The following is a 14,783-nucleotide window of genomic DNA, read 5'->3' on the forward strand; positions in this document are numbered from 1 at the left end:
AAGGCTGTGCAGACAGAGTTTGTCCTTAGCCACAGTCTGTTATGAAACTCCCTCTGCCCAGCTGCTGCTCTTACACCTTGCATGATTCGAGGCTGGACCACAAACACGTCAAGGACATCACCATACCTCAAGGATTACTTCTCTTCCTCACTGTTGCCAGTGGTGAGTAGTTTGGGTAGTTTGGCTGTAGTGTTCCTGGTCACCCCATGCTTCCTCATGTGCTCCCAAATGGAAGAACTGCTCACCTCACCTGCCCACACGGTGAAGGTTAAGCCTGGGTGATACTAATTCCTTCCGTGTGTGTTTATCTGTGTACAGGCATTGATGAACTGCAATTCCTCTCCAAACATGCCTGCAAACAAACAGTGCAATTCAAATGTTTGCTGAAAAAACAAAGGAGAGGGATGCAAGCCTGGCTGAGCTGGATTATCTGATTAGGCACAAATATTTGAGGCTACCTTTTCCCATCATTTTCTCAGCTATGTTCCAGCTACATACTTAACTGCTTGCCAAACTGATCACCCACCATCAGCATCTATGGTGGAAAAATACTGATGGTCCCCAGGGAAATCTATGCTTTGTTCTCCTGGGCTAAACTGAAGGTGACAGTGCTGCAAAGCCTCGAGGGGGAAGGTAGGCCTGCACAGGAGGGAGGAAGAAGAGGTGGCTGTACTTTCAGTAAACAAGGAAATCACATTTTAAAGGCCAGACCTTTCATTTCCTAAGTACAATCTGACCAGTGCTTTGCAATGCATTGCTGCTCTAGCTGTAAATAAACCTAAATTGAGGTCAGGTTACAAACTAGCACTCAGAACTTCACATGTTAACATGTTATTTTTTAAGAGCTCCAAAAATCAGATTTATCCCAAGAGGCATTTCCTACAGCTGATGTCAGATAACTTTATAGTCAGAGACTGGATGAGCATCTCAGCAATGGTGAAAACAGCTTTGTGTTTGGAGAGCAGGAGCTAAATGGATAGTCCCCATCAATTTCTCCTGCTTCAGCTATGCAGCAGTGCTAAAAACAGACAAAAACACCAACAGCTTGCCTGCTTTTATGAATTCAGGTTGCCCTAGTTTATATGGATATATGTGTATGTGTCTACATATGCACAGTTACTCTGGCAGGAAGAAGTGCTTCACCTAGAAAGACTGTAGTGTATTTTGGGGCTTTTGCAGGCTTAGAAAGACATTGATAAAATATGGTTAATGCAAATGCAAAAAAAAAAAAAAAAAGACATGTCTCATAAAAAAAAAGGGGGGGGGGGAGGGAGACTATGATACATTTAGCTAGATGTGCTTTATGAGTAGGGTGCTTTATGAATCTCGGGGGAGTGAGTGATGCTGCTGGACACCGAATACAGCTGTATATATAGTATGTATATATATAAACGTATATATAGTGTATATATATTTATAAGAAGACTCACATAGCTAGCCTTGCCTTTGTCATAGTAGGCAAGCAGCCCTTGGGCTGGCCTAAAAGAGTAAACAATCTTGGTTAACTTTTTTATAGAATTCATCAAAATGAAGAATAGAGCACACGTAACTTGAAGCAAGGATGCCACTCAGTTTATTTACAAAACTTGTAAAATGCAAAAATGCAGTAATGAAATTGTGTTCTCAGGTAGGAATGAGATAATAGATTAATAGCTTCAAAGTGCTTCCCTAACAAATGAACACAACAAGCAAACAAATCAGATGGCCAGGATGTCACTTTCACTCTGTCCTTGTCAACAATGAAGTTGTGCTGACAGAATGGGAGGAAGAACTGTTTGCTTTCAGACCAAGCCTAGCAAGCATCCCACCCAAACCCCTCCTCTGACTTGCAAAGGGAGACGCAGAGGTCACACCACGTGCTTGATTTGAGCTAAGAACAAGCAAGGATGACAGAGGTGAGTGATATCCTTCCTTCAACACAGGGTAAGTGCAGCTGCCCCAGTGTAAACCATAACCCTCGCCATAACACTTCTTCAAGACTTGCGGCTGTTTCAGGGTGCTGGGTGCTGTTGCTAATTCTCCTGCCCATGCACGTGCTTTGTAGGACTACAGATCTATCCCCCTGACACAGGAGGATAATGCACGATGGCAGCTTTTGTACAGCTTTCCACCTTGTAAGAAATTCCTGACTAGCTCAGTGGCAGGCTGACGTTTATTTTTATAAAACTCTAGGAGGTGTTTTTCCCTGGGTTGTACACAAACACTTATTTGTACCAGGAAAGGAGGGTGGTGGGAGGAAGAGAGAAAAATATTGGACTGAAGTCAGCCTGGCAAAACAGCTATTCAGTGGGAGCTAAGCAAGTGCTGCTGGCCCGGTCTGGACCATGCTGATTCCCAAGGGCAGAGTTTCTCAGGCTCTGCTCGTTTCACAGCTGGTGACACACAAATTAATGAGAGACAATAAAGGAAAATCTCTGTCCTGCTGGATTTTCCTTAGAGAGGGGTGGAGGATGCAGGGCTGAACGATCCCCATGAAAACACCACACAGGAGAGGCTGCGCCCTCGGATGACTGTACCATTCCCTTTCCAAAACAAAGCTGAATTCCAACGAGTGCTGAAGATAAGAAAGGCTGGATTTATCCCTTGTGGAGATGTGCTGAGAAAATAGTCCCTGGATATTTCCCTTACTAAAATATCTCAGTAGGAGAGTTCAAAAGCAGGTACTAGTGGGATTTGTCAAAAGAAAGAGCTTTCAACCCATCAGAGAACAACAGTGTGCAGCCCGAGGACTCTGAAGATACGCTAGGATAATATCAAACTGTGTTGTTTTATTCTATAAGACAAACCATTATTTTCTTTCACATATTTATAACAATGATCATACAAATTGTGGTTTGATGACACAGGAAATCTCACAGTTCAGCTAGCAGGGGAGAGACAAAGGTAACAGCAAAATGTGCAATGGCATTAAAGCAGCAAAGAGATGTAGTTATGCTGGCAATTACTCCTGGTGTCTGAATGTTTCCACTCCATCTAATTTTTAGATGAATTTTTTTAAACAAAAGTCCTCTCCAAACTCTAATATGCGTCAAGGCAAATGGATGGAGGACCTCGCAGTGAATGGGGTGAGCAGCATGAATGAGCCTGAGCAAGGAGTTAGCAGGGAGGTTGCTTCCTGACAGCTTTAGGGAGAGGATGGCGATCAAGGCATCTGAAGACAGCAGGCATCAGCTTGTCTGTCATTGCCAGGGAAGCAACTGGAGCATTGCAGCCTCTGGATGTGTGGTAAGCAGACAGTGCAAAAACAGTTCAACACCCCTGCTCAGAGCAGGTCACCGTAAACAACCACCAGAAATATCTGGGAGGTGGTCAGAGGAAAACCCCTACAGCAAGTCTGTCTGGGGAGCTACCAGGAGCATGGTGGTCTGCTTCTTCTCCGATACCAGTCTAACAAGTCGAGAGGGTGCTGAAGATGACCTCTCCGGGACAACGGCATTGACTTTAGCAACTCTTTTTAGTGAGGATGAGCCAACAGAAAATGGGTCGTGGGACGGGATAAAGCGCTCTGGGGCATTCAGACTATTGCAGTAGGTGTTTGTTTAACATGGCTAGAAATGCTGTTATTAAAATAAATATTTGTTGCTAAGATACTCTGTTAGTTCAGTACCCTTGAAATCTAGTTTGTGTCATTAGACCGGAGGCGCAGATATGTTATAAACGCCTTTAAATCAATAGCAGTCAGGCCTGGGAGGGAGGGAGGAAACTCCTCAAGCACTAAGAAGAAGTCAAGCTGTTTCTAGCAGCTGCTCTGACCTGCAGAGCAAAGCTATCCCTGGAAGATAAGCAGCTTGCTGAGTGGGTGCAAGAGAGAAGACAGAGCAGGAGAACAGTGGTAAAAGATGAGGAGCAACAGCAGTAGGATGGGCCACGAGGGAAGGGAGCATGCTGCACTCCTGGCCTGAAAAATGCCACCACATGTGGCTCCCTGCACAGCACAGACACAGCACTACTGACCTGGGCTGTGCCAGTCAGGAGGAGCAGCAGGGGCAGATTTTGGAGGCCGAGAGGTGGTCCTCTGATGCTAAAGACCTGTCAAGCTTACTACACTAATTTCAGGGGGTTTACTTCGGTCTGCTTCAAGTCTTGCCCCACGAACTGAGCTCCAGTCAGGGGCTGGAGCACTGCAGGTGTACTGCTGTGGTGCGTGAACTGATTCAGTGCTGTGCAAACACAAGCAAGCACCCTATTTAGATCATCACATGCCTACGTTTTAGGCTTCTTCTCCATAGTATAGAAATGTTTAGTCCAGCCCCCCTAAAGCAAATCCTCTGCACAGTTAAGAGAGGGAAAAAGGACACCCTAGAAACTTCCAGATACTAATTCAGCATCTTAGACTGAGCATCCCTCACCATTGATTATTTAAGAAACGAGTAGGAAATGCTGGATGACTCATTCCACCAGAGGTACTGCTTTTCTGTGGAGGATCAGCAGCTTTTTACAGAAAAGTGGGTCTTTTCTTCTGCCTCTCCCTGCCAGCTCTCCATGTAATATGACTAGTGGGTGGAAAATGTGCCTTGAGTGTGAGCAGCCTTGTCTCCAACCTTTCCTCAGCCTGAGAAGATCAGTTTTTGTCTGATATGAGCGCATGCCAGCCTTACATGGAGGGCAGTCAGAGAGGGAGAATGAGGCACCTTCTGGCCCATCAACAGGGGACTGCAATCAGTGAAGGGGCTCAGGAAAGCTAGCAAGAGAGATCTGAGTCTCATCTGGGAAGCAGCAGGAGGTTCTGCTCCTCGCAGTATGTCGACAATAGCATAAATGATCACCAAGAAGTATCGGGTGTTTTGGGGAAAGACATCACCTGCTTCTTCCTGAAGGCCAGCTGAAGCCATTTTCCTCTTGCTTCTGCTCCTGGCTGGGTGACTCTCACTTTCCAGCCAGGGGTTTCAGGGTCAGCAGGGAGGTTCTTCATGTCTTTAGGTGTCTACCAGAACAGGTCACAGAGGTGTGCTGCACCTCACCCACACGTGTGGGCACCAGAAAAGTCCCAGCCTGCAGCACATGAAAGTTTGAAAAACATTGCTCCTCACTAGAGATTGAGTGCAAGCACCAAGGTTGGATCCTGGTTTCTTTGCACTGCTAAAGAAAGCAAAACTGTATTTTATGAGCAAACCAAACTATCCCAGCAAACACGAATTCTTGCCAATACAGCCGGCTGAGCACCAGAGGCTTCTGCTGACACAGCTAAGACAGTCAAGGCTGATTATTCTTCTCCCTCCTATCAACACACCCGACTGGAAAATATCTGTAGTAGAGGCTGCAATAAAAGCAATCCCGATAGTTTGTCTTTTCCGCAGTGCTCCAATTTAAACAGGGTCACTCAGGCAGAATCCGCGGGTGCAGTTTTACTGCTGAGATCAATTTCGGTGCCCTGCAGAATTGCACCCGTAGTAATTTAGTGTGGCTGTAAAATTAGAGAGACGAATTATTTCTGGGGTCTGTACACGCAGCTCTCGGCTTTGTGGTTGGAGCCGCAGCAGTGCTCACGTGAGAGCAAAATGCTGCCAGAGATGCTCTGCTGCCAGCTCCTACAAACACATTTTTATTTTTTTTTGTGGGGGGGGGAGGCATGTGAAGAGGAGGAGCTCTCAGTTGCACCTAGCTGCTGTGCTCTCTGCTTTGTGTAACTATTTTTTTATTTGTAGGGAAGCGATTCTGGCAAAGCATAAATATTGTCATAGCAGTTTGGAGAATGGTGTTGAAGGAGAAACGTGTGGATTAGCAGGGATATTTGGCGAATCGCTCATGTCACATCTTTGCAGGGTGGTGGAAGTATTTCATTATTACCAACCTACCCTAGCAAATGACAGTCCTCCATACTTTTCTTTGTCCCTGGTGTTCAATGAGGGTGGTCAGCAGCCATATGGTGCCCTCCACAGTCTTCAAGCCAAGATCCTGCAGACAAATTACTAAATTCAGTAAAGCCAGGCAGGTAAAATCTGGATCCTACTGACCTCAGTGAGGCATGGATTTTACTTTACGTGCAGAAACTCACCCGTGTGTATACAGTCTTTCCATGATGTGTTTTGCTGTTGCATAATAGTTAAATTATTTCTCAGTATTAATATTTAACATAGACTATTTTCCCCCCAGTTTTAACTGAGAGTGTATTACTCCCAGTCTGTCCCGAGTTTCTGGTAACTGAACCGTACTTCCTTTGCAGAAAGGGGATGTTCGGGGATGTTATTATCTGAACTTGGGACAGGGAGACAGAGAACCTGGTTTTTCATTGCCAACTTGTGCAGCCACTTAAAGTGGGCAGCAGTATGCGTAATGCTTCCTTCTTCTCCACTGTTGATAGTCCCTGCTCACTTCTCAGCGTTGTAACAACCCAGTTTGCTGACCAGTGGAGGATCAGGTCCACAAACATCCACTTTCTTATCTTGTCTCTCCTCCTAACCTCTCAGTAGCCTTGGGAATTTCACTTAGTCACCCTCCCCTTTTTCTCACATTTATAAAATAGAGATAATATTTATACACTCTTGGCTTTTATGATGACTGTTAATTACTGTTCATGCATTCCACTGGAAGTTAATGTAACTAAATGCAAGTACTAAATGGTATTTAATCTAATTATCAAAAAATCAGAATTATTTGATTCCAAAGGCTATTGTTAGGTTTTGGTTCATAGTCTATACAGAAACCACACCTATTTCTTTCAGTCTGCAGAAGAATGTGTTAATGGCAAAAGGTATGTAAGCCTTGAAACTGGTTGCTGAAGAAATATGAGACTTTCTTGATGCCCGTGATTCCTAAGGTCATGTTGTCTGGGGTCTCAGCTCACCACATGAAAAAATAATAATTTTCAGCAAACTAACTCCCGTATTTTGTATCTCAGCCGTCCACAGGTTCTGTCGCCTTTTCTATAAACCTAAGAAATATTTGCACTCTCTTTTACAACCACTAATGCAACTTCTTTCTTCGTTGTTGCCTCCCATCCTTTCTTAGCATTGCGTGATATTGTTTTCCCACCAGTTGCTATATTCTACCCACCTGGAGGTTCTGCCCACCTGGGAACAGGTTGGGCTTATGATTAACCTGTCCCAAATCTTAGTTTCAAAGCTCATTTCATGTCTGTCTTCAGATCTCGTGCTAAGTTGTTCATACATTTTCAGATTTTAGAGTAAAGAAAATAAATTCTGTTATTAATGGTTTATAACTGAAAATCGTTGAGGGTTTTTCTGAACTCCATAGGCATGGCTCAGACAAAGAGTTTCTATGTCATCTAAGAGGAACACCAGATACGAGTCCGTGCTGGTACACCTGAATGGATGCTGCTCGGTCTCCAGTTGCCTTCACCAGCTCATGACATGGTGTCCGGCTGTGTGTGCATGTGTGGGCAGTGGTGGAAATGGGCAATAGCAGCACTTCACCCATTTCGTGCTGACCTCTGCCCTCAGGAACACTAAGAAAAAGCAGTGCCTGTGCTGTGGGGACCACCAGCAAATACACCATGTTTGCTCAGTAAGTAGATTATTGTCACCAATATGCCTCTTCTCTCTGATATACACAGGGTGGTTTTCATGCCCTGGAGAAGAACAACTCTTCCTTGGTGGCAAATTTAAAAGGACCTCCTTCCCCATATCTACAGTGGTCAGGGAGAGCAGGGTGTGCCAATATTTGTGGCCAGATAAAAAAATAAAAACAAAATCACACTCCAAAAGAAGCTATAGTGAGGATTTAAGGAAATGGATGTGAGCTGTGTGCTCAGCCGCTTGTCTTTATGAGCAGTTTGGATCAATGTTCAGACAACAAAAGGTTATAATAAGTTTCTCCACTGGATATTTGTCTTCTCTGGGTATTTTGGTGACTCTACAGGGACTCGTTAAAGAAATGCCCATAATTTCACAAATTTTCAAGACTATGCACTACCAATAACTCTGTTCAGGGACTACAGGATAAAGCCTAAAATACTCGGTGACCAGTCTGTGCTACACAAATCACACAGCTGCTCCAAATGAACCTCGGAAAAAGGGGAGCCGTGTGTTTACAGGGGACAGGAGACTTTTCAGACTGTCGCTGAACCTAACTGCTGCCCTTGAGATCACCCTGTGTCACGTGAGGCATGATTCAGGATGCTGTACAGCTTTTGTTGCCTCAGGCAGCATCTTTTTCCAGGGGAACAGCAAGAAGAAAACACAAATGTAGCATGTTATGAAGCAATGCAGAGTCATCAGCTAGTTCTGGCCTAGTCCCTGGAGAGAAGGCCAAGGTAAATGGGCATCACTCTGACCTTGTCTCAACTTGTGCTCAAAGAAAAAAAAAAGGCAGGAGCAGAGGGGGAGGAGAGAGCGTATCTAAAATACTTTTTGTTCTGGAAATTCCAAAATACCTGCTTTTGGATTTTGTTTGCATACTGACAGCTCCCTTCCTCCATCACAGCAAGGTGCTCTCAGGCACCACAACCATGGCACACAAGGAAACGTTTCTCCCCAGTAAGGAAACAGGGCAGATGTATTAGGTTTATACGGCAAGGGTTTGGTAGTGGGGTGGCCTCTGTGAGCAGAGCCCAGCAGCTGCCCCGTGTCAGAGCAGAGCCAGCAGGGCAGGAGGTGCACCAAGCAGGCAGCAGCAGTTCCCCTGCGGCCTGTGCAGGGAGAGGCCCCAGGTGGAGCAGGCTGTCCCCCTGCAGCCCATGGGTCCCACATGGAGCAGATCTCCACGCTGCAGCCCCCCCATGGGTGGAGGAGCCCCCGTGGAGCAGGTGGATGTGGCCTGGAGGAGGCTGCGGCCCATGGAGAGCCCCCGCAGGAGCAGGCCCCGGGCCCGAGCTGCAGCCCGTGGGCAGTTTGCTCCTGGGGGATGAAGCTTGAAGAGCTGCTGCCTGTGGGCAGCCCCCGCAGGCTCAGCTGGGGAAGGACGGCATCCCGTGGGAGGGACCCCATGGGGAGCAGAGGCAGGGAGGGACCCTGAGGGAGCAGCGGAGACAAAATGCTAGAGACTGACCACAGCCACCATTGCCCATTCCCCTGCTCTGCTTCAGGGAAAGAGGTGGAAGAGGATGGGTGGGGGGAAGGTGTTTTTTTATTTGCTTTTAGTTTCTTACTGGTCTAATCTTTCAGTATAGGCAATAAATAACATTAGTTTCTCTACACCAAGACTGTTTAACCCATGACGATAATTGTTGAGTGATCTCCCTGTCCTTATCTCAACTGTTAAGCTCTTTTTATCAAATTTTCTCCCCGTTTGCCCTTGAGGAGGGGAAGTGAGAGAGTGGTTGTGGTGGAGCTCAGCTGCCCAGCAGAGTAAAACCACCACAGCGGCAGTGATAGAGTATGCCAGTTTAACTGATAGACCTGCTTGCCTCATGAAGGACAGTGGTAATAGAAAAGCTCAGCATTTAGCCTGCAATAGTCCTTGCCTGACATCCCCAGGTTAACAGGTCTTTGTTAACATCAAGAAGAGACAGACTCTCAGCTAGCGTGGTGCCAGGAAGCTCTTGGATTTGGACAAGCCAGAAATGTCACCAAGAAACAAGACGCAGCGAGCCTGTTTCATCTTCCTTCTCCCCTTGGAGCAGTGGGGGCCTGAGCAACAAACAAAAGAAGCTGTTGAAAGTTACTATTTTGATAAGTAATGGTGGGTAAATACCCCCTTGAAGCTGTACCTCTGGTTTGCCTAAGTTGATCTTTGCCGGCAGCTGTAAGCCTGGAGAGGAAAAGCGCAGGACACAGGGGACCAAAAAGTCAGGGCAAATCTTGGTGTACTGGGAGATACATCTCACCATGTTGGCTGGGCTTGCTTCTGGCTACAGGACATGTCGTCACATAGGAAACAGGAGTCAGCAGCAGAAAGGGACAACCCTACACAGGAGGAGAGATGAGGCTTAGAAACTAATTGAAGCAACTATGAACAGGAGCACAAAAATGGGGAAAACCCACTAGTATAATACTGTGTGCACACATGATGGTGGGATGGGTGGGGTGAGACCTTCATGGTGGATGAATGGTGGCAGCTGATGAGTATAAACATAGAAAAGTGACGGCAGACAGCCTGGCTTTGTGCTCCTGTGAGAAATCCATGTAAAGGATAGGGGCCAAACAGAGAAAGCTACAGAAAAGAAACAATGCCTTTTGAGAAAGCAAAGCTTGCTTTTTGCCTGGAGGATAAAGTCAAGCAGAATGGTTTTCCACTGGGAGAGGAAGAGATAACCCGTTCGGATAAAGGTGTTTTCATTGCCATCTTGTTTTCTTTTTCTTGGTATCACTGTTACTGTGTTGAGTCTTGGGATATGAACTGTGCTACAGCAACACAAATACTTAAATGTATCTGAAAAATTAAGCACATCTGAACAGAGAGAAAAGAGTAATGGCAACTGAAAAATGGGGAATTGTCATTCCACAGAGGAAAGAATTTGAGTACCAGTCAGAAAGACTCTTTGTATATTCCCAGCATGTCCATGCTGCAGCTAGAGCAGTAATTTAGTAATCAGTTAGAGCCAGGATGCATTTAAGCTGTTACAAAATACATGGTTTGATTTGGTTCCATACCACAGCTCTTCTGCTATCACTGTTATGGCTTTCTACTAGTATATAATATTCTGCATAACTGTATTTTAATAGCACACTACGGGCAGCTCTGTGCTCTGCCCAAAACTCAATCTGTAAACAAAGAACTGTGGATTTTTAACCCACACATATTTTTTGACTAAGATTATTGAATTTCTTACAGCACTCCAATAATCTTTCTTCAGGGGTCTCAGCAGTCTTTTGCTAATAGGCACTGTAACAAGTTGCTCCACTATAATGTGGTCTCAGCTTCTGAAGTTTGCATCTTGGCAGCTGAAAAATAGAAATGAAGAGAACATCAGGGACTTTCCCAGAGGGTTCCTAAGGAGTCAGACACAGATTAATTACAGCACAGGCAGCAGAAATGTGTAGTGACTAGTGTTTCAGGATATGAAACAGAAAAATATCCATTAGGAAAGCTGATATCAGATGAGACTATATAAAAGTCTGAACTAGAGCATTTGGACATTGACTGGGCCCGGAGAACAAGCTCCCAGGATCAGACAGTGCAAACACAGGTGTCTATCCTCATATCAGAGCCTGAGTAGGCTCATTCACTACTTGTCCCCAGCCTCAGCTTGGGTTCAGCATCATGCAGAGGCAGATTAATGGGTCATTCCTACCAGTGGCATGCTGTTCAGCACACCTCCAAGCTGCCTCTGAATAGTTTTCCAGCCCAGAGGATGTAGACACTAGAGATGAAGAAAAATAAAGCTATTTGTGCCTGGCATGCTGAAAAACCAGGCTGCTCTGCCACTGCTGCAGCAGAACCACGAGTCTGTTCCAGCTCCAGAACATTGCTTCTGCCTGCCTGTACAAATGCCCATCAACAAGGGGACAAAAGTCTGTCATTTGTAGCACAAATGGTTTGGAAGTAGCCTAAGAAAACGTATTTATGACTGCAGGAAGCTAGGATAAAATCCTTGTACTCCAGTAGGAACTGAAACCTTTGTGCTACCATCCCTGTGCTGAACAAGTAGCAGCGGTATTCAGCCCCTGTGGTGAGGAGTGGCAGAGTATGCCATGTACAGAGAGAAGATGGCAGCTCACTTAAGCCACATCTCTGGGCTTGAACATAACTAGGTGAGTGTGTCATCTGCAGTAAAAACAGGATTCAGGCATGCCTGTGCATCAGGATATGTTTCTGGATGACACAGCCATAGAAATGACCACCTGCCAATAGTGCACATTTGGGCACACAGTGGAGAGTCTTCCTCAGATGGGAAGACACATGATAAAACATCAGACTGGGCAGTGTTGTAGAAGGCCCACCTGCAGCATGACAGGGCAGTCCGTACACAACACTGGTACATGTCTAATTCATTATAGGACCAGGTTTGTATCAAGTCATGTGGTGCCCCACTTAATTTTTATCCTTTTTTTTTTTTTTTTTTTTAGTTCTTTCTTTAATGTAGCTGTGGTTATGTATTTGCTAGAGAGCCACAGTCCCATCTATCATCCTTTTTCCATTTTGTACAGATAATCCCAAAGCAAAATCTCATTAATGCCTTCCAAAAATAGTTCAAAGGGTTGCGGTTTCAGTCGGAGCAGCTGATTTTGCATTCCAGCCTTGGTGACCATCACACAAGCCAACGCAGGGACTTGGCACAATGGTACCTGCAAATTCCAAGATGATTTACTTGTCAGGCGCCCATTTAAATGGCATTTTAACTGTGATAAGCACCTCTATCTTCATTATCCTCTCTTAAAAGCCTATGCCACCTACTGATTATTTCAGGAGGAGCAGAGAAGGGCCCTGTCAGTTTACCTTGCTTAATGCTTTCCATTACAAAAGACCATTGTGATGTCTTGTGAGTAAATTTCATATATTCAGTCTTTTGGGGAGCTGGATTTTCAGCAGCAAAGCCTTTTGGCTAGAAAAGTGGAATTCTTGATGGGTTTTGGCTAATTAATTGTGAAAAAAAAAATACATCATGAAACAAACAAACAAACAACTACTTTTAGTTTTTATCTTTGGAAAAAAACTTGCTTCCTTGCCAGCATCGGCTTTCTGAGGATGAGCTGTGACTCTAGCAAAACCACTCGCCTCACACCCCTCTCAGGATGCCCCCGTAGCTCTGCTGAAGCCATGAGGGATGAGAAGAGAAGCTGCCTGGTTCCTTCCCTCTCCTGGTAATAGCATACATTTTTCCAGGCCCAGTACACAGTCCTGCTTGGGGAGCTGGGGACAACTCCTTCCTTCATCTCTTCATTTCCACCGCTTACTGTGGAGGCCCAAACCTCCACAGAATTTAGGCAAGGAGAAGGCTGAGCAAGGCAGTGCTATGTCCATTCCCCAAGCCGGAGCGAACACTAGGGGCTCAGTTCGGTTGTCCAAATATAACTGTCTTCGGCTATTTCAGAAGTTCTTCTCTCTCCTGAGTACTTCTGTGGGATTGACAGAAAAACAGGAGACCCACAGTCTTCTGGAGAGTCAATAGGAGAGTAAACAGGATTCCCTAGTATCTCAGCTCCCACTGGAGTCAGTGGAGATCCAATTCACATCCGTCAGTAGAACCTGGAGAGCTGTGAACGCACCAGATGTGCCCATTTTAGGGTAGCCCTCTACACCCCGTTGACTAAAACGGGGGGATAGTTAAGTGGCTCACATGTCAACAGCTCTTCTAGCAACACCTAAACCTAGGGGTCTAGGCCTGGAGTTGAGCCCTGCCCTGTAAGTCTATGCCCGTGGTTCAGATCTTTCTTACAATGGCAGCAGCGTGCTATGGTTACCTATAATTTGTTGCAACTTTCTACCATATGGAAACAAAAATGGGTAATTACATTAAAAAAAAAAAAAGTAAAAGCTTCATTTTAAGAAACAAGATTGAAGTTGCAAAGTCAGATCCTTGAAAATTAAATGTGTTGTATTTACAGCTACCCACATAACACCTAATTCAGTCATCTTCATATTGCATTTCTCTAGACTTTATTGCATTATATTTTTTCATATCCGCCTTTCACTTCATCTTACATTTCAAATTACTGTCTTCCAATATTTAACAATACATTATTAATATGAACATAATATGGCAATACAAATACATTACAAATAACACTAAACAAAAGCTATGTTTATTTAGGTTGCACAGTCAAGCACTTGAAAGTTAGGAAATGCCAGGTGCACGCACTGCAAGTAGAGCAGAATGCATTCCCTGCCCCAGAAACCTTATGAATCAAATTAACACATGATGGTCCCTCTGGTAGGAGGTTATGTTGGGAAGGTAAAAAGAAGAGTTACTAGGACAAGTTACGTAAACTAGGTATGAGTATTAAGAGGAGATGAGGGATTCTTTTTTTATTATTATTTTATTTTATTGTAAGTGACCCTGGTGCTTTTGACATTCCTGAAATAATATTCTGCATATGGTCCTTGATCCTTGATCCTTTCTCCTTACAAGTTGTCTCAGCAGAGCATTACCTCTGACACAGCTCCTCCCTCTCTCTTTCTGAAGTCTATGATTTGTGCTCATGCACAAACGTCATGACAACAGGGATGTAAGGATGAACAGTGACATGAATTTCTCTCCGTCTTCTAGACTGGATGAAGGCCACACTTTTTCCCCAAATGCATCTTTCTCCATCAAGCTCTGTACAGTGTGCCAAGCTGCTTTCTGCTACTTGGTGAAGGTGCTGGTGGAAAAAGTTGACTACTGGAAATGCTGATGAAATCTTTCAAAAAAAAACAACAACACCTGTATTACTGGTTCATCTGTTCATTTACTAACTTAAGTTTCAGATCCGTGTCTTTGCTGTGGGACCTAGGGGTATTTCACAGCCCCTGCATCTGTCTGTGCCTTCTGCATACTTCCGGACCCAGGGCTGAGTCATGACTTGGAGACGCACCAGCCTCCTGCCTCCCCTTCCCAAATTCCAAAAACCTGAATGAGCCAGCCAGAGAGGATCAGTGACACACTTTGCCTGCTCTTCCAACTCTCCTACCTTGGCAGTACCCAGCCACGAGCAGTTCATACTCCGTTGCAATCTGTTCTCGGTTTCGGATGTATCAGATGATTCATGACACAGGGGAGAAGAATAACTAGATATAAACAGCAACTCTCACCGTGCTCCGATTAATCATCCCGGAGTATTACTGTCCCACCACATTCCTCCCACTAGCTGACACCCCTCCAGCACGCTCCGTGCCCCATATGCTGGTGCAGCCAAAGGTGGCTAAAAATGCGCAAAGCCGTGCCCGTGCGCTTTTGCAGCTCTCGCAGTAAGCAGCGACTCTGCTTTTGTTCCTGCTGGAATCTCAGCAATCCGCTCCCCACC

The 14,783-nt window shown here is 45.2% G+C and overlaps 1 long non-coding RNA gene across 4 annotated transcripts; it reads right to left on the reverse strand.

Moving 5' to 3' along the window:
* Positions 1-1,550: 1,550 nt before the first annotated feature.
* LOC137858533 (uncharacterized) lies at positions 1,551-14,587 on the reverse strand. Of its 4 annotated transcripts, XR_011097807.1 has the most exons (6): positions 14,451-14,587; positions 11,132-11,200; positions 10,670-10,781; positions 9,725-9,803; positions 5,796-5,895; positions 1,551-5,404 (listed from the first exon to the last, which is right to left on the reverse strand). It is a non-coding gene; the product is annotated as an uncharacterized lncRNA (long non-coding RNA). The 4 variants fall into 4 exon arrangements; XR_011097809.1 differs by lacking the exon at positions 9,725-9,803; XR_011097806.1 differs by having other exon boundaries at positions 1,551-5,895.
* Positions 14,588-14,783: the final 196 nt, after the last annotated feature.

This window comes from Anas acuta, chromosome 1, assembly GCF_963932015.1.
Source record: "Anas acuta chromosome 1, bAnaAcu1.1, whole genome shotgun sequence".
Lineage (NCBI taxonomy): Eukaryota > Metazoa > Chordata > Aves > Anseriformes > Anatidae > Anas > Anas acuta.